The 20,703-nt window shown below is 42.8% G+C and overlaps 1 long non-coding RNA gene across 4 annotated transcripts; it reads left to right on the top strand.

Moving 5' to 3' along the window:
• Positions 1 to 1,961: 1,961 nt before the first annotated feature.
• LOC307226000 lies at positions 1,962 to 20,698 on the top strand. Of its 4 annotated transcripts, XR_013843231.1 has the most exons (7): positions 1,962 to 2,241; positions 2,387 to 2,649; positions 3,215 to 3,373; positions 4,852 to 4,983; positions 19,011 to 19,329; positions 20,045 to 20,149; positions 20,660 to 20,698. It is a non-coding gene; the product is annotated as an uncharacterized lncRNA (long non-coding RNA). The 4 variants fall into 4 exon arrangements; XR_013843232.1 differs by lacking the exons at positions 19,011 to 19,329; positions 20,045 to 20,149; positions 20,660 to 20,698 and adding exons at positions 5,482 to 5,852; positions 6,878 to 8,245; XR_013843233.1 differs by lacking the exons at positions 19,011 to 19,329; positions 20,045 to 20,149; positions 20,660 to 20,698 and adding an exon at positions 5,482 to 6,003 and having other exon boundaries at positions 4,852 to 4,964.
• The last annotated feature ends 5 nt before the right edge of the window (positions 20,699 to 20,703 follow it).

Raw genomic sequence — 20,703 nt, 5'->3', positions numbered from 1 at the left:
AAGGGGTGAATAGATTTCAGTCTTGTGGAATCTACTTTGTTTTTCCACTAGAACCTTGAGATTCACCAAAGGAGCTAGGTATAAAAACCATGCCCTTAGATTGAAAGGCTTCTGAACCCAGCCATTTGGTTTCAGTTTCAGAGTTGAACCGAGCGCACTGTCTTCCTGCACAAATATCAGTTGGCTATTCTGCCCTCCACCCCCCAAAAAGTTTGTTTTTGCCATTTCAGTAGTATGATTTATTTTCTTTTATTTATAGTTTCTATATATTGCTTTTCATGCAAGCCTCATAAAGCAGTTTGCATAAGATTACTGCAACAATAGGCATTGTGGGATGGGATGGGGGAGAGAGTTATAACAGCATAAAAAATACAATTGTAATTGTGTACATAATCCCATTTACTCTGCGTCCAGTAGGCTCCCAACACTGAAGCGGGATACACACAATGTTAGCCACAATCCATGTTGTTCCTTAGGAAATACTTCTTTGATCTGAGGAAAAGAAAGACCTAGCTGCATTTCAAGCAGTAATGTGTACAGAGTTTGCTTCTCTCTTGGCAAGATGATTCTGTAGAAGCCCCCATGGTGACAGCTGGAGGACAGAAGGACCACCACTGGCAGCTGGAGTGAAAAGCCAGAACTGGGACTCAGAATCCTCACCAGTCTATTTTTGAGTCACCTAGAGATCAGTCAGTAGATCCCAAGCTACCTTCTTCCCATTATGGTAACACCAAACATTGGAACAGGAGGGTGTGTGTCAACTGACAACATCCTGAATTATGTTATGACTCAAGCTGTGAACTTATCTGTTTTCATCTTCTCAACTGTGACGGCTAGACACTTGCCATTTCACATTGGTTCTGTTAATTTCCAGCTCTAAGGCCCGATGAGGCGTCTTGTGCTTGCACATAGCTGTGTAATGGGCTGAAATGGAGACCTGATACTGGAGGTTGAGAAATCTGTGCAATTAAGCAAAATCCTCCATATTATTCTTGGAGTGGATAGTATATTTATTTCATAAAATCTATGCGCTACTTGATGGTAAAACAAAAACGCCTCAAAGTGGTTTACAAAGAGAATAAAACAATAAAATTATCAGTAAAAACAGCTAATTAAAACATTTCAAACCCTCAATAAGATCAGCAATAAACTACAAGCAGATTGAAACATATATCAACATTATACAGTTCTGGGTAAAGGTAAAGGGACCCCTGACCATTAGGTCCAGTCGTGACCGACTCTGGGGTTGCACACTCATCTCGCTTTATTGGCCGAGGGAGCCGGCGTACAGCTTCCGGGTCATGTGGCCAGCATGACTAAACTGCTTCTGGCGAACCAGAGCAGCACACGAAAACGCCGTTTTCCTTCCTGCTGGAGCGGTACCTATTTATCTACTTGCACTTTGACAGGCTTTTGAACTGCTAGGTTGGCAGGAGCAGAGACCGAGCAACGGGAGCTCACCCCGTTGCGGGGATTCGAACCGCCGACCTTCTGATCAGCAAGCCCTAGGCTCTGTGGTTTAACCCACAGTGCCACCTGCATCCCTACATTTCTGGGTAGGATTGTCTAAATGCTTTTAACCAAAAGAGTACAGTGAGGGCGTCTGCCTAATCTCAGGAAGCAGGGTGTGTATGTGTCTGCATGTCTCAGTGCAGTATGCAATTAAAACGAAACACTCCTTTCTCCCACCTGGAACCGAGAAAATATACTACGCACAGGGAGTGTCTCACTGGAGTGTGTGGAAGTGCAACATGTCATCGATAAAAGGTGTGATTTTTATTTAACACACCTAACCAAAACCAGCATCCCTTGGAAACCACTGTGTGAAGCTGTATCGATCAGCCAAGTACATCTTTTTTTAGCCTGCTACACTAAGTCGCTCTTGAGCCCTCTGTTCCATATGCTGCGGTTCTGTTACCTTGGTAACCAAGGAAAACATTCCAGGGCTTTGCATTGTTAGGTTTGGCAGAATGCAGAAAATTGCCACCTTCTGACCATTTTGCCATTTGACTGAAATTATGGCAAACCTTTTTCTTGCGTCCTTTGAGCGTAACTCAGTGCGGATGAACACTTTTGAATAAAAGCCCTTTGTTTTGTTCTCTTTTCCTTTTTTGGTGGGATTTGGTTATAAATTCATTGAGAGTTTTCCTTCAGCAGTTTGAGTTTCTTCAAAGACTTATTGACCGAAATGCCCCTGTTAGGTCCACTGTGACATGATCGCCCAGTTGACTCTCCGCAAAGGTAAGGGGCAAAGCGAGTTTGGACAGTTTTGTCCTCTCTTATATAGACTCTTTTGACCTCAGAATCTGATAGGCCCATGCAGCTTGCATGAGCTCAGCGGAAGTAAATCAATTCTAAGAAGGTAAATCATCTCCTTGCCTTTCAGCTTGGAGTGAATGATTGGCAGGAGGAAACCGTGGTGAACTAAGAGGCCTGGCTGAGCAGCAGCAAGCCATTAACATGCCAGACACCAGGAATTTATCTTTAGTGCAGATGCCACAAATCGTACCCCTTCTCCAGTGCCCAAGATGTTTTCACAAATTATGAATATGGCACTGGGCTGACTGGGTTGTGCATTTCTCTGCATCATCTTCCTTCTCCATATAGCTTAACAGGGTTTTTCCTAGCACATTCTGTGTTGATCCAAAGGTAAGACTCTAGAGGTTGTTGGGAGAAGTGTATATTATTGGTACTTCTCAGCAACTTACTTATTTAGCGTAACGTTTGAGGTAAGCATGTGTTGCATCCTTTGGAATAAGGTTTTCTCTGCTTTGCCCCCTTATATGTTGTTATTGTTTAGTCGTTTAGTCGTGTCCGACTCTTCATGACCCCATGGACCAGAGCACTCCAGGCACTCCTGTCTTCCACAGCCTCCCGCAGTTTGGTCAAACTCATGCTGGTAGCTTCGAGAACACTGTCCAACCATCTCGTCCTCTGTCGTCCCCTTCTCCTTGTGCCCTCCATCTTTCCCAACATCAGGGTCTTTTCATGAGGTGGCCAAAGTATTGGAGCCTCAGCTTCACGATCTGTCCTTCCAGTGAGCACTCAATGCTGATTTCCTTCAGAATGGATAGGTTTGATCTTCTTGCAGTCCATGGGACTCTCAAGAGTCTCCTCCAGCACTATAATTCAAAGGATCAATTCTTCGGCAATCAGCCTTCTTTATGGTCCAGCTCCCACTTCCATACATCACTACTGGTGCCCCCTTATATAGCTGCACCTGAATCAGGAGAATGGGACAATATGACAAGGAGAACATGCCCCCCCCTTTTTGCTTTGTTTTTGGCTGAACTTTATGGAAGCTTTAAAGAGGAAAAGCGTGAAATTTGCCACTGCATGTGAGAAATGTCAACATCTCTCAGTGCTACTAAGGGTTTGTTCATTGCCCACTGAGTCAATTCTTCCAGCACAGCTACTTGATCCATTAAGCAATGTGTGGATAACCTTCAGCCTTCCAGATGTTGTGAGATGTTGACTCCCATCATCTCTGGTCATCAATTGGTCATTCTGCCTGGTGCTGATGGGAGTTGGAGTCCCATCACATCTGGAGGGTTACAACGTTAGCATTTCTTGTTAAACCTGCATTTTTTATTCCTCAGTTCTGTGGAGGTCTCATTTATTTACATTTGGTTTCATCTATCTTGAAGGATCCTTTTGGTTGCACATTTTTCAAACATATCCTGCTGGGTGTATGTATCTTTTAAGACAGCCAACTGTCCTGATTTTTCTGTTTTATTCAATATTTATATTGCCATTACTTTGAAAAATTCTGCTTCAGCAAACTCTCCGATGCTCAGCTTTATTAAAGGATGCTAATTCTCTTTCATGTGTTTCAATTAGGTTTCTTTTTCTCATGAATCTGGATAGCTTTTTATTGCTCAGATCTCTAAAATTGACATAGGAAATAATTTCAACATGACTATACACCTTTTCTGAAATTCAGCTTTGTATGTGTTGCTTTTAGCTACAAGAGAAGTGTGAGCCACTGGTTCAGAAGGTGGTTTTACTATGCCTTAAAAATGAAATACACATTTCAGTGTGTATATTCAGTCTGAATATAATAAACATATCATGTTTGGTTGAAGCACCGTTGTTTGAGGAGCTACAACTGTCTTTCCATAATTATTTCATCTTACGAAAAGAGCCATACAGGAGAGACTCAATTCTCACACGTAAAGTAAGGTTGTATCCAGAATATGAGGTTGTAGTCCACTTATTCCAGAATAGTTCTGTTCAAGTAATATTAAAGTCAATGAGATCTGGTAATGACTTGCTTGACCGTTTTGAAAGGGGTTGGGTCTGCAGAAAGCATATCCACACAGTTCAGTGTCATTATATATCTGAGTTAGTAAGTGGCCCAAGGCCTAGGTGTACCTGGGTAGATTCAGAGGTTTCCTGTTACTGTTCTTGTTTACACAAGACAATAAAGTTCTTGTCTAGCATTTGCCTGAACAGGTGAATATTTAGACTGTGAATGGGAGCATGGGCACAGACATAAGTCCTGCCTGGTGCATATTGCCCTGACCTTCCTCATGATGTGTGGAGAAGGTCTAAAGAGGGTGCTTACTCATGTTTGCTTGAATACAAGTAGAACCCTCCACATAATTGGGGACCCTGATAAAGTATGGTCCTTGATCATGCAGAAGTTTCCATACATATTGAAGGAAAAGCTCCCTTCAGACCTTCCCATTCAACACAAGAAATGTGGGGATCTGTTGGGTAAGGCTGTTGAATGTTGGGGGCAGGACCTCTGTGAACAGCCCAACGCCTCCATCGCTTGAGGGGTTTCCTGTTAAGGTGTAATACTGACCTCTTCTATGATATCTTGGTTATACCACTGCTTTGTTCCAGGTGTGATGCATGGGGAATAAGAGGTATCCTAACAACCACCAGAGCGATCAAAACTGAGAAACGAGAGGTTTACACAAGCGCCGCAGATGGATGCTAGATCTTTTCACAAGTTGGTCAGTTGAACCAAGAAAGGTGGGTGGGGCTGGGTACCTGGGCAGAGTTAATAAAAATCCACCAATTCATGGGCCACATTTTCCAAGCTATCGTTTTATCTTTAAAAGCAATGCTTCCCACAATATATATTACATGAACAGATTTTTTAAAATGCAAATTGAAAGGAAATGGGTGTGATTCGCATCACTTCTGAAAGTAACCTGCAATTTACTGACCAGTTTGATTGGGGAAACAGATTCCTTGATCCACTCCTCCCTACTTGCATATCTGCCTCCCTGAACTCAACCTCATAGTAACATTTTAATGGATTGTGAGCATCTGAATCCTGAAAAATGGGAGGGAAATTACTTTTCCAGTATAAGAACAAGTATTCATTTGTGTGCTTCTATTCTGAAAGAGTAGACTATTCATGTATATTTAGGCAACATCTACTGGTTAGTTTGAAGCAACTATTCAGCATTTGTTTGTATTGAGAATAATGACATTTTTTTCACTCTCCACTTCTTTTTATTCTAGTGTATATGCTTGTATTTAGTCCAATCATCTCCCAAGGAGTGCATATTTTAACTTAAAATGTTAAGAATACGAAAGATTTCTTTGACGGAACAAAAAAGCTGTTTGCTTATACCTTACAAATGAGATAAGATAATACAAGAAAGAAAAAGAAAGAGATCATGCTGTTTTAATGGCAAGTTCCAACAGCAAAATAAAATGGTTGGAGGTTCGTGAAAGCTCCCCTTGAGCAATATTTATAGGGATCAAACGAACATCAAGAAGTACGTCTGTCTCAGCAAGGGATATATTATTCTTCCAAATATCACAAAGTGTAATGGATACATTTGGAAAGATGAAGCATTCATGACTGAAGGAATAACGTAAGATGCTGGGTATGTGTTTTATAGCAGAGGATATATCCTTATAATGAATGTCATTGCCCCCCATAGTGTCCTTTGTATTAGAAGCTGTCATATGTGCATTTCTTTTCTTGCATAGAACTTTTTGCAGTTCAATGTACTGACCCATAAAGCTCTTTGTCCACCTGGTGGTTTCAATGACATCTTTTCAGCATCAGGTAAAGACTTCATTTTTCCTGTAGGCTCTTGATGGACTGAGGTGATGTTGCTGGAATTGGTGTTCTGCCAAAGCTTCCTGTGCCTGTTTGTGTGTGTGTGTGTGTGTGTGTGTGTGTGTGTGTGTGCATTTATAATTTTATATGAATGGTAGGTGTTTTGTATGGTTTTTTAAGGGTATAGTCAGGACTTTTTTCCAACCAGAACTCACCGGAACTCACTTCCAGCACTTCTCAGGTGGGCACCATTGCCATTCTAAGAAAACGAGGGAGCTGTTCATGGCGAGTTCCAGCACCTGTTTTTCTAGGAAAATAGCACTGGGTAACAGACTTCTAACAAGTCTAAATAACTACTACTACCACTACTACTACAAATCTTATGACAAACCCAGATACTAGATCACAAGGAAATTTTTCATCTCTAGTGCTGTTTTTCTAAGGAATCAGCAGACAAGAGAACAGGTGAGCGAAGGGAATCAGGTCCTTAGACCCTGAAGGATGATTTGGGCCTCCAGTTAAACAGACATTCAGGTTAAGAACCAGTTTAGGTCCTGGATGATTTTCTAGGATTAGCCTAGGATGGGCATATATCCTACTTTACAGTGGGGCAATCCTCTGTTTGAAGGTGTGTTTCATTCAAGTTCAGATTAAAGATAAACAAGGGAGATCAAAGAGGCCTTAAAGTTGCCCATCAACAGATAGCCCTTAGACAGAGGGCTATGTGAGCACACTTCATGGTCATTGTCTTCTGAGGTAAAAATATAGAAATGTATTTCTAAATATGCATTTATACATATAAATTAGCACTTGCAAATCTGTGCCCTCTTTTGATATTCTCTTTAGGCACTGTGGAGCGGCCATTCTTTGTCCCTCCTTCCAAATGCCAACACGGTGGCTGTTTTAAGAATGAGGTTGCACTTCATGTTCACTAGATCCATAGCCCTGACCTCCAGGAATATTTAAAACTCAAGTTTCCTTACTGGCCATCACACTGTGTCAGGTTGTTCAGCAGGGTGAAGCAGCCCACTTCAGGGGACACCATGATGGTGGAACAGGAAAGGTGAAAGCAGGAATTGGTGTATAAATGGTGACAGCAAGGCTTGTTTAAAGTGTTGAAGTTAGTGGAGGAGGGGAGTGCCATTTGGGCCCTGTTTAGGCTGACATGCCGAAGCCATTATTTATTGTGGGGTGTCATGAACTGGCAGGACAATAGGGAGGAGGAAGAGGATCTGAGTGAGGGGTGTAGCTGGGACTAGGACACACTGGGGCAAGCTAAGGATGGAGAACAAGAGGCGTAGAAAATATGGGGCGACAGAGGATAGTGAAGGGATGGGGGTCACTGCACAGGAACCAGAGCAGCAGGACCCATCACCAGAGCCAGAGGAGCCCCTGTTTTCCCGAACACGACAGACTCTGAGGCATGAGGAACACTCTAGGAGGCAGAGGCAGGCAAAGGGCCCAGAGCCCAGCTTCCTAGCTGACCAGGTAGGGCTCGCTAGCTCTGAGAGGAGGTGTGTGATTCCTCAGCTGAAGTAGGCTGAGGACAGGTGAGGGTTATATGTCTCATCAAGCCCAGATGCTGCAATCAGCATGCAAAGTACAAAAGGGAAGCAGAGCTGATGTGCTGTGTTTGTTTGACTATTTGTGCTGATGAACCTTGGCTTGGCTGCCCCTCGACCACTATGGGACTGTGCTTTGGGTTTGACTCTGGGCTGTATTCTGAGTGCTGGACTTTGGACTTGGCTCCTTGGATCGACCCTAGGCTGTGTTTATTGACCTTTGGAGTTTGTTTGTGTGGATTGACCTGCAGACCTTGAACTTTGGATTGGTGTGCTGACCTGCTGCCAGGTAGGCCAGGGGTTCAGGACATGAAGACATGGCAAAAGCAACAGTTCCCTATTAAGGTGCTTTACAAATAGGGTTCATATCTTGATAAAAGAGCTGTGGGTCCCAGCACAAAATGGCTGCCAATGGCAACAAAAATAGAAAAAATAAAAAATGTGATGGTACTTCAGACCAGCGACTACCATCACAAAGAAACCACAGGTATCTTCCAATGTGCTGTAAATGTCTGTATTGAGTGCATGTTGATTGTCACTTTTTAAAAAAAGAATTGCAGTGATGCAGCAACAATTTTTAAAACATTGTTTAACTCATTTCTGTATCTGAAAAGACAGAACCTCTTGCGTTCAAGTGTGATTAGAACTGTAAGCATAATTGAAAAATGGTGTGTAGCACTGATTTATAAAAACAGCATTATAACATTTACATACCTATCTTTGCACAGCAGTTCAGAACATTGTTAGGCACTTAGTCTGCAAACTAATGCACATTTATCTAGGAGTCGGAACCATTGATCACAGTGGCACTTACGTCTGAGTAAGCAGCATGAAATGGCACTATCAGTCTGTTCCACTGTGGCATGGCTATCAATGAGCAGCCAGGAATGACTTCGGTGGCAGATTCCTAAATGCTATCAATTTGTTCAATTTAATATTATTTTCCTATATACTTGGAATAATTTCCCCTTCATCTGTTTCTTTGTACCTATCTCTTTTGCCTTTTGTTTTGGCAGAGTTTACTCTAATTTGTGTTGAGTTTCATAATATTAAAGTTAGCTATTTTGGGCATATCTTGTCAAGTTTCAAATAAGCAAAAGAGACAAATTGATGAGGTGAAATTAGGAGCACAATGGAATTAAACAGAGTTTAGGGACACAAGAAGCTGCCTTTTACTAGGTCAGACTATTTATTTACCTCAGTACTGTACTTTAACTGGCAATAACTGTCTTCAGTCCCAGAGATTCCCTGCCCCCCATGCCAAATGCTTTAAAGCAGGGGTGATGAACCTGTGACTCTTGCACTTTAATTGGATTCTGGCTCTCATCATTGCTGCCCATTGGCTCTTCTGCCTGGGGCTGATGGGAGTTGGAGCAACAACATCTGGGCGGCCATTTTCTTCAAGGTTGTGCATGGCAACAATGGTGGACACCTCATGTTTGCATTTATGCAATTTCTTTTCCTCACCAGTTTCCTGAAGTGGTTCCAGAACGCTATAAAAATGTAATCAGGCATCAAGTCTTGAAAAAAGAACATAAAGTCAGCTGCCAGCCCCGTAGAAACAGCACTGAATAACATGCTCAGACAATAATAGGAAATGTGGTTTTTATTAGGTCAATGTTTTATGAGATTAAGAAAGAAAACCCACTGTTTTCCTGTATTCCATGAAAGTTAATAGTGTCCGCACAGGAAAACAAATTAGCAGGGAAGTAGAAAATCAAGTTATGTTTATTCGAGGGAGCTGAGCATGAAATGCACAGATTTGCATGGTAATATATCCCAAAACTATAAATGGAATGGATTTAGTGAAAATATTTTGAAAGCTATGTCGGTTTAGGAAAATGAATACAGGCAAAATTAAGCAAAGTACTGTTTGGAAGTTAATTAAAAGTTAAAAACAAATATAAATTGTAGAAAATATAATACTGGTACCAAAGAGCCATCAACAACAAAGGAATAATACCGGACAATGCAGCAACCTGAACACAGCTTGATGGGGAGTGCTGCAGCTGCTTGGCTGAGAGAAGGGAAAACAAGCTAAACAGTAAATGTAACTGATGTTCAAAGCCATATTAGACTGCAGAATGTTAGGCAATGCCAGCATAATGGACTATGCACTGGGCCCAAGAGAGGGGTTAGCAGTCCAGCCCAGAAACAGAGTACTGCTGAACACCTTGGGTGGGTAGCTTCCAGTTTTTCTGCCCTACAAACAAGGTTGTTAGAGGGACTCTTCCCCTCCCCTCCAATACAATATCCTTTTGTAGGCATGGACTTGATTCAGGTGACCTTTTCTGTTCGTGAATGTGGATGAGCTGTAACACAACTGTCATCGTGAGGTGTGTCTGTGAGCTGCAGGAGCAGAGTAAGGGGGACATCTGAAATGATTTCAGGTTTTACTATTATTATAGAATCATAGACTTGCAGAACTGGAAGAGACCCTCAGAGTCATCTAGTCCAGCCCACTGCAATGCAGGAATTTCAGCACACCGTCACTCATCCAATCTGAAACCACATCTGACCCATTTTAGCTTTGCAAATGTGCTAGCAGTTTTATTGCTGCAGCACTAGGATGCCTTACATTTCAAAAATCTTATTTATAGTGTTATATTGATGGGGGCATGATGTAATTTTCCACTGCTTTGTTATGGCTGTGACGTGCTTTGAGCTCAACTTTGTTGTTGGAAAACCAATAACCTAACCAAACCAAATTTAGCGCCCGTTTTTGAAATGGTAGCTTTCAGACCTGAAGCCGAGTACCGCATAACTTTCAAAAGCACCTGGTGCAATCCAGGAAAAGGTTTAGCACCAAATCAATGGGATTTAAATCACAGCTTAATGCACTTATCAGATGGATGCCAGAGAGATTTAATCATGCCTTTCTGTCTCTTACTGAGGCCATTACAACTGACTTGTAACTTGGTTATTGGTAATTCTCTCCACAGATTCATAAGATGTTACAGGGATGTTACTTATACCCAACTTGCTTTTTCTTCTTGTGGTTGGTTGACTCTGTCACAGAAGTGGAAACTGAGTGTCTGATTCAATTTGGCTCAAGGTTTCAGAGCAAATTAAATAAAGCTGAAGCAAACTAAGCAAACCTGAGGTTTGCCCAAATTGTTAGTTAAGCTGGTGTTGTTAAGACCATTTATGTGACAGAAAAGGTCTCCTGTTGCATAAATAAAATATAATTCTGGTTAATGGTTTTGGAAAAATCATGGTGTTCCTTTACCTTGGCTACATCCAGGGCCCCTCAATATGTCCCTTTAATTGTGCATTCATGATGACTTGTGCTGCTTTCAATACTGTTTGTGCCTGCAAAAGTTTTGGGGTGGCTATGCTGTTTCTTTCCAATCAGTGTATGCATGCAGCTTGCTGCTGAAATCTTGCAACTTTATAGCATGGCTGTTCAGGTTTAATGTTGCTCTACAGCATGGGTAGGCAAACTAAGGCCTTGAGGCCGGATCTAGCCCAATTGCCTTCTAAATCCGGCCCGCGGACGGTCCAGGAATCAGCGTGTTTTTACATGAGTAGAATGTGTTCTTTTACAGTGGTACCTCGGGTTACATATGCTTCAGGTTACATACGCTTCAGGTTACAGACTCCACTAACCCAGAAATAGTACCTCAGGTTAAGAACTTTGCTTCAGGATGAGAACAGAAATTTTGCTCCGGCGGCACGGCAGCAGTGGGAGGCCCCATTAGCTAAAGTGGTGCTTCAGGTTAAGAACAGTTTCAGGTTAAGAACGGACCTCCAGAACGAATTAAGTACTTAACCCAAGGTACCACTGTATTTACAATGCATCTCTGGGTTATTTGTGGGACATAGGAATTGGTTCATCACCCCCCTAAAATATAGTCTGGCCCCCCACAAGGTCTGAGGGACAGTGGACCGACCCCCTGCTGAAAAGGTTTGCTGACCCCTGCTCTACAGTACAAGAGTGCCCGTCAAGATGGCAACAGTGTGATAACATCTAGCATCACAGAACAACTCATAGAATGGAATGATGAGGGGGCAGTCCAGTATAAATCCACCACGAATGCACTTTTTGCAAAAACCCTCCTGCAAAAATCTTCACTGGTCTGGAGGATCCGCATTAAATGCATCCGTTCCTTCAATAATAGCACGACCATATCCTCATGGTGACATACACAGAATGGTAGGACGACCAATTCTAGGATCAGTCCCGTAAAGTTAGGCTTGGCCTCAACACATGGGTGACATTAAGCCCCACACAGAAAGTTCCAAATAAGCAATTTACTCTGGGGTGTATGTGCTCACAATAGTATAGTAATATTCCCCTACTTTAGACGCCATCTTTCACACTGTCTGTTGTCCAAGACACTCAAATGAGTTGCATAATTTAATTACTGAGATAAGGAACACAGCAAAAGTAACTGAAGGATGATGTGCATAGAAGGAAGTATGCAGAAAAGTATGTGATGTGCCTTCTGTAAAAGCTACAAGCTTAATATGCTCACAGCTAAATGAGAACAAATGAGCTTGAAATGCAAAAACAATGTTTCCCCTTGAGATTCCTTCAACATTCTTGAAGTTTTTAAATGCACACTTACCGTTTTCCAGGATCTCTAAGGTTGTAAGAGTGATGATTCCTAAGGAGCAAAGCTTTGAGTGAATTTTGTTTCTTCAGTCCTGCAATCAGGCATTGTTCACATACTTTCCTACTGAAGGGTTGTCCCTCTAAAATTGAACCCCAAAACATATTCACTACCAAAGGAAAGTCAATTTGTGGGATGTGGAGTTTTTGTGTGGGGAGAACAGAGATAGGCATCTCTCCTTCATGTCGTCCCTCTCAGTGAAATGTGAACATCGGGGAAACTGTATTACATCTTTTTTTCTTTTTACATTTGGGACTCCATTACCTTTTGCCCCAATGCTCAATCCTTGTCTGCTATCAAAAGATCTCTTTAGATTTCAAAAAGTAAATGTGATGGAGCACCAGGACTTTTTTTTTCAGCCAGAACTCACCAGAACTCAGTTCTGACACCTCTCAGCTGGGCACCATTGCCATTATAAGAAAACAAGAGAGATGTTCATGGTGCTGGTACCTCTTTTTCTAGAGAAATAGCACTGTGGAGCACCTCATCACATACTGGAAGCCACTTCCATACCTGCAAAAACCTGCCTGAGATCTACCTAAGTTAAAGGTAAAGGCGCCCCTGACCATCAGGTCCAGTCGTGACCAACTCTGGGGTTGCGGCGCTAATCTCGCTTTATTGGCTGAGGGAGCCGGCATACAGCTTCCGGGTCATGTGGCCAGCAACTCTTCCAACTCTATGATTCTATGATTCTATGATTCTATGATTCAGTCCTGCAATCAGGCATTGTTCACATACTTTCCTACTGAAGGGTTGTCCCTCTAAAATTGAACCCCAAAACATATTCACTACCAAAGGAAAGTCAATTTGTGGGAAGTGGAGTTTTTGTGTGGGGAGAACAGAGATAGGCATCTCTCCTTCATGTCGTCCCTCTCAGTGAAATGTGGCCAGCATGACTAAGCCGCTTCTGGCGAACCAGAGCAGCACATGGAAACGCCGTTTACCTTCCCGCTGGAGTGGTACCTATTTATCTACTTGCACTGTGACGTGCTTTCAAACTGCTAGGTTGGCAGGAGCAGGGACCGAGCAACGGGAGCTCACCCCGTCACGGGGATTTGAACTGCCAACCTTCTGATCGGCAAGTCCTAGGCTCTGTGGTTTAACCCACAGCGCCACCCACGTCCCTTGAGTTCTACCTAGATTGCCCTTATTTTGTGGCCCAAGAATGCGGTTAGACTTGATTTTAGCATCCTTCTAATGCACTCCATATGTTTGTCTGCAGAGCTCATAACAATATTGTTCTGCATCACTGGCTGCCCTTGTTCACAATGTTACAGCAACCCTAATCGCACCTACCTGGGAGTAAGCTCCACTGAATTCAAAAGCCAATTACTTTTGAGTAGTTATGATTAGGATTGCTCTATTGGTGGCCTAAAATACCTGTCCCCCCCCCAATGTATTTTTCATATGTTGCTATTTTTAAAATATGTAATATGTAAGCCACCTTGGTAGGATTTATAAATAAATGCAAGAGATAAATAAATATGGTCCATGTCTTCCTGGTTGCTCCCTACAACCTACTGTGTGGGAAGTTTCCATTTGGATGAGGCCATAGGGCCTTGGTGGATTGATGATGATGAATGTTCTGCCATTTTTATGAAAGGCTATTTTTAACTGGGGATAAGTCTAGGCAGCCCAGCTGTGATGCATCCTAGATTCTTTTTCATTCCCCAGTTGGACAAAGTTGTTGGCATCCGTCTGTCTTGAGAGACAATGGTACTGGATCCAAAAAGGCTCAGGACTGCCAGCTCCTCCTTACTCCAACTGTAAGTAAAGTTACCTGCCCAGAAACAGATTTCAGCTAAACAATTTACTTGATAAAAGCTACAACTTACTCCCCCCCCCCCGAATGTCTAATTCGGTTTCAAGGAGGTAGCTTATATTTCAAGTAAGAGGAGACAGAACATGTGAAAAATACATGGCTCATAATCCCTTCTGCACTTGGCCCCTGTGTCAACAATACCTGATTGGGGAAGGCGTTTTCTCAAACAGCATTAAGAAAAAAATGGGGGAAATCATTTCTAAAACAATTCTTTTCTGAAAAAGGTTAGTATTTAATGTACCACAGCTGGAAACATTTCAGAATGTTCATGGCCATCTCCACTACAGTATATATTTTTTAAGATACTGGATTTTCTGCTGTTCCTGTAATTGCTGAGCACATCCATTTTAAAGGTCAGACAAAGCCAATTATCTTGGTGTGACCTCCTGTATAAGGGGTGAGGGTAGCATTCAAATGATCCCTTCTAGCAGAGGCAATAGTAGCTTGCCTTTGGACTGCAGCATACCGAGGGGGGAGATAAAGCTGAAAATCAATTTGATAGTTTATGGACACAGTTAATTTACCATTCCACTTAGTAGTTTGCTCCCATTATGAATGATCTCAGTATTACAATACACAGCTCTTATTTCCTGCCTTGGAATTTTTCAATAATTAAAAAAACTGGTTCTGTTAATTATTTTTCTCCTCTGTTTTAAATCTCCAAGGTTCACCACAATGCTGTATAGATTTTCCTTGGTCCAATGGGAGACAATTTCTGGAATTTTCAGAGGTAAAAAGTGGATGGGGGTGAAACACTCCTCCCCTCAAAAAAAAAAAAAAAAAAAAAAGAAAAAAGAAAAAAGAAAAAAGAAAAAAAAAGGCACGGAGTTGCTCAGGTAAATAGTACTGAAGTAGCTGCACGTTTGACTGCAGGTCTCTCTTGTCATTGTTATGCTCTGACTAGAAGCCTCTGGTGAATGTGAATGCCCATCTGTGGATGAAGAAGCTGGTGTCAATTTGATGCATCTCCTTAACCCACCCCACCCCTAACTTCACAATGAAGCTCACTCATGCCCCCAGACAAAGGGGGAGCAAAGGGAAATCAAAGAATGTGGTTTTCCAAGCTTGTAGATGTATGTCTACTGCGAATCAAATTTTGTCCCAAATGACATCACTTAAGCATCCAGATGTGTAAGGATTGGCACTGCCCACCATTGTGGACAGTACTTAAGCTAGGGAGACCTCTGTATAAGACAGTTTCATAGGGATTAGGAGCACTTCTTCAGTGACCTGTGTGATGCTCTTGCCATTTCCATGTGGTTAAGGAGCCAAACTAGATCTGAAGTGAGAGACCTGTGCTGAAGTGGGACATTTGTGACATCATGAAGCTTCTTCTATTTTTTTTTTAAATTCTTTTTATTGAGTTTCAGTTACAAAAAAAAAACAACCAGAAAAAAAACAAAAAACGAAACAACAGTTTCAGAAAAAAAGAATGGGAAACAGGAAAGAACAAATATCCATACGTAACACCAAAAAACATCAATTTCTGTTAGGTTCTTTGTCTTATACTTCAAAACTTTATGCCTTTAGGTATTTAGATCTTTCTTCTACCCTCCTATTGACCTCCTTCCCTCCCGATTTCGGGCTTCTTAAAAAGAAAGAAATTTTCTCTGCAGCTAATAAATTTTTGATGGTTTGCGCTTCGTAAGGTTTATAATAGACCTGCTATAGTTTTTAAATTTCTATAGTTTCCTTCTGTATATACCATAAATCATGAAGCTTCTTCTAAACCAGGCATGGCCAAACTTGGCCCTCCAGCTGTTTTGGGACTACAACTCCCATCATCCCTAGCTAACAGGACCAGTGGTCAGGGATGATGGGAATTGTAGTCCCAAAACAGCTGGAGGGCCAAGTTTGGCCATGCCTGTTCTAAACCAACCAACCAAAGCAGCCACAGGAAGGAGGGAATAGAGTGAAAGGAGAAGAAAGGCAGACAAAAGGCTTAACCTTTCCCACTGCACGTTTTTCTCAGTTTAAATTGTCCCTTCTCCCTGAAGCTGCTCTGTGCCCTGCAAGGAAAACCTTAGCTTGGAGTGTGTATATTTGAGATATAAATTGCAGTGTGGGGTTGCAATATGCCCTCTTCTTCTGGGACCGGTCTTCTTTTCCATGGGTAGAGTCGTCATAGCGACCCATAGTTAAAAGCAGAGGTCGGCAAATGTGTCCTCTTTTTTGTTCTTCAGAATATAGCAACCCTAGAACCCAGTACTGCTTCCCGACCCAGCTGCAAGCCCTTTGATTGAAACAACGATGGGGGTCTCATTCACAGATTTTATGTGTCAAGTTTGGTTCTGAGTTCCATACCTCCCTGGTAAGATTTCAAATGATCGTGTGGAAAACGGGAGGCCTATGTTGGTGCTCAGGGCCAGACCAAGACATTTTGGCACCAGAGGTGAACCACAAAATGTTACCCCCTTGGGAATCAAAGGCCATCATGGTGGGGGGAGGGGCCTGTTCTGGATCATGTCAGCTGGGTGCAGAGCCCAGTAGATCCTCAGAGGGCAGCCCCCACCTTTTCCTTCCTGGGGTAGGAGGAGACCAGCAGCGCCTTCTACTTGCCGAGATGGGATAAATGTGCTTCAAGTTAAGTATTTTCAGGTTGCGCTCCGTGCCAACCCAGAAGTAATGGAGCATGTTGCTTCTGGTTTTCGCCTTGTGCGCATGTGCAGACAGTCAAAATGACGTCACGTGCATGCGCCGAAGCGGCGAAACGCGACCCGCGCACGCACAGATGCCTGGACGTGGGTTGCGTTCACTTCACTTCAGGATGCGAACGGGGCTCCGGAACGGATCCCATTTGCATCCCGAGGTACCACTGTAGTGGCAGAACTGGCCTCCAAGGAGCGTGCCACAGTCGTTGCTCTCACTGAGAGCCAGTGTGGTGTAGTGGTTAAGAGCGGTGGACTTGTAATCCGGTGAACCGGGTTCGCGTCTCCGCTCCTCCACATGCAGCTGCTGGGTGATCTTGGGCTAGTCATACTTCTCTGAAGTCTCTCAGCCCCACTCACCTCACAGAGTGTTTGTTGTGGGGGAGGAAGGGAAAGGAGAATGTTAGCCGCTTTGAGACTTCTTCGGGTAGTGATAAAGCGGGATATCAAATCCAAACTCCTCCTCTTCTTCTCACTGTGGCAGTGGCAGCAGCAGCAGGCAATGCATTCCTTGGAGGCTGGATCTGCTGCCCCCATGATGCCTGCCGCCCAAGGTGGTTGCCTCACCTTGCCTCATGGGTGGGCCAGCCCTGCTAGTGCTAAACTACACATTATGCCTGGGAATCCAGTGTTCTGAAAAGACCAGGCCGTGGCAACTCCACTGCCACTGGCATAGGGACAGAGCTGCTGTTCTTCTCCATTAAACTGAAGAGAAATCCTTTTATATGCTCAGTCCGGATGGAAAGCTCTGTCCCTCCAGATGTTGCTGGACTCCACTTCTCAGCATCCCTGATCACTGGCTATCATAGCAGCCAACTCCTAGGGGCCATGGCAACTTTGGCCCCTGCAATAAAATATTTGAGAGAGCTGTGCCCCTGCAAAGTTGCTGGGCATTGCCATTCAAATAGGGTGTGTGGACCTTGCCATTTGATCCATTATGTGGGGCAGGGTTTACCTTGGGCCCCCACAATATTTTATTCAAGTTGGCACCCTTGCTGGCTTTGCTGGCAGGCGCTGATGGGAGCTGGAATCTGACAACATCTGGAGGGCCACATATGTTCTGCCCATGGGCCATGGGGTGCTTTTTGAAAGACCAACAATTCTAGTTCCTGGAATTTAGGACAGCATAATATTACCAAGTAACCAGACAGCCTTTATTCAGAAATAGCCTCACTGTGTTCATTGGGCTTTAAAAGGTAAAGGGACCCCTGACCATTAGGTCCAGTTGTGACTGACTCTGGGGTTGCGGTGCTCATCTCGCTTTACTGGCCGAGGGAGACGGCCAGCATGATTAAGCCGCTTCTGGTGAACCAGAGCAGCACATGGAAACGCCGTTTACCTTCCCGCTGGAGCGGTACCTATTTATCTACTTGCACTTTGACATGCTTTCGAACTGCTAGGTTGGCAGGAGCAGGGACTGAGAAACGGGAGCTCACCCTGTTGTGGGGATTTGAACCGCTGACCTTCTGATTGGCAAGTCCTAGGCTCTGTGGTTTAACCCACAGCACCACCCACATCCCTCAATGGGCTTTCCCCCTGGTAAATGTGCATGAGATTTCTAGGGGTTTTGTAGTCTAGAGCTGAAAGTCTATGCAAACTTGCTTGGGAGTGAAATATACTCCCAGGTTAAGCATGTTTAGGATGGGGCTACAAATGTACAGTATTCTTTTTGCTTGCTAAAAACACAAAGGCAAACACGTTTAGAAGAAAGTAGTTAATGATCAGTTGCGACAGGGTTATTTATCTGTGACACACAAGTACAAGGAAATATAAAGGAAGGGCGTTTGATTAATTTTAAGTTCCCTGGAAATGCTTTTCTCCCCAATCAAACTTCCTGATGACCTTTTCTCTGAACAGCTTGACAAGAAAATCCATAATACGAAAAAGCAGTCAGGTAGAATGCAAAGAACTTGCTTTAAATAAGCAATTGTTTTATTTATGAACTGTTCATAAAAACGTGCATCACATGCTCAGAGATGCAGCATATAAAATGTATTATATTCCCCCAGATACTTTTAAAGTCTTCAATGGTCAGAACAGAATTTATAGTCTACATATTTCAGAATAATTCCTGGACTGCTGTAAACAATTTCCCTCTATCAAATATGTGTTTGGCTGCTTGGCTTTTAGCAACACTATTTTATTTATTTGCTTTGCTTTCAAATAACCCATGGAAAATTAATCACTTCTGCGTGCAATTGGATCTGATTAATTTTTTTAATTTTTTTTTACAATATTTCTTAAATATAATGAGCTTGTCAAAATCACTATTCCACCCCCCAAGGACTTTAAAAACAATCCAATGTGTTCTTTTATTGGTGTGTTCAACAGGCACCAGTTGCAAAGTTATGGTCTTCTGCTTCTGTAGATAGTCTTTGAACATCTGTTGATGGTGAGGTGACCTATAACAAATATTACTGAACCTTAATGGGATTACTCTAGAGTACATGGTTATTTTATACAATTGTGTTGCCAGACCCTCCAAGTGTCCCTATTTTCTAGGGACAGTCCCGGATTTACAGAAGGCATCCCCATTTCTTATTTGATCCCAGAATGTCCCACTTTTCCTTAGGACATCCCTATTTTCATAGGATAAATGTTGGATGGTATGGAGTTATGCAGCCCCCAAGCCAAGGAGATAAGTAAAAAGGTAAAGGACACCTGGACGGTTAAGTCCAGTCAAAGGCAACTATGGGGTTGCGACACTCATCTAGCTTTCAATAATTTGTCCATAGACAGCTTCCCGGGTCATGTGGCCAGTATGACTAACCACTTCTGGTGCAACAGAACACCGTGATGGAAACCAGAGCGCATGGAAACGCCGTTTACCTTCCCAGCACTTGCACTGGTGTGCCTTTTAACTGCTAGGTTAGCAGAAGCTGGGACGGAGCAACGGGAGCTCACTCCATCGTGGGGATTTGAACTGCTGACCTTCTGATCTGCAAGCCTAAGAGGCTCAGTGGTTTACACCACAGCATCACCCGCATCTGCAACTATAAGCAGCCCCATATAGGGAAGTTTTAAAAAATGTTTGATGTTTTATTATGTTTTTATATATGTTGGAAGCCGCCCAGAGTGGCTGGGGCAACCCAGTCAGATGAGCAGGGTATTATTATTATTATTATTATTATTATTAACATTATTATGAATAATAGAATAGGACATCCCTATTTTCATCAGAGAAGTGTTGTGATCTACAGCCTAATCTGATATTCTCTACGTCCCTATCAGGCCAAAAACTAATCTATGTTGATGGTGGGCTGGACCAATGGGCCAAAGTCCAAAGTGGGCAGGGCCATCCACTTTTGTCCCTCCTTCTACCACATCTCTCCCTTTCTGACACCTCTCTTTTTCTTCCCACTCAGGAGGCTGTAAAAGGAGGAACAAATCCCTTTGGCCGGAGGCCTGGCTTATGCAGATGGCTGTTGAAATTATGCCAGAGGCTACAGCAAACTAGGCCAAGTTTCTATGTAAATGGAACCTTTCAGCATAGTCATGGCACTCCTACTTTGCAACACTATTCCCATTGAAATCAGACAGGCACCTGCAATTTTGATATTTCGTCTCCCACTGAAAACCTTTCTGATTTGCCAGGAGCTTTTAGAGGATAGATTTACTGAGTGCTTGGGCATTTGGTCTGTATTTTTTTATAATTTTATGATATTTTAAACTGTGGGGTGGGGGTTATTGTTCTGTTGGTTATTGTGTTGCGTGTTTTTGTGTGTTTATATTTTAAACCACCCTGTGACCCTCAGATGAAAGGTGGTATAGAAATTTAATAAATAATGATGATGATGTTTTTAGTGGCAGTGCCACAATATATTTTTAATGAGCTGGCTAGTTAATGCTTTTAAAAATAAAATACAATGAAATGAAAGTGCTGCAGGTTGCCCATTCCTGGATTAAAAGTTGATACTGTATTAGATTATTATTTGGCAGAAAACTCAAACCATTTAAACACACACATACCTATTTTTCAGGCATTCTGGAAAACATGGAATGGCAGACCCTGAGTAATACAAGC

The sequence above is a fragment of the Podarcis cretensis genome (genome assembly GCF_951804945.1).
Source record: "Podarcis cretensis genome assembly, chromosome: 10".
NCBI lineage: Eukaryota > Metazoa > Chordata > Lepidosauria > Squamata > Lacertidae > Podarcis > Podarcis cretensis.
The sequence above is the reverse complement of the archived record's forward strand: the minus strand, read 5'-3'. Positions and strand labels throughout refer to the sequence as shown.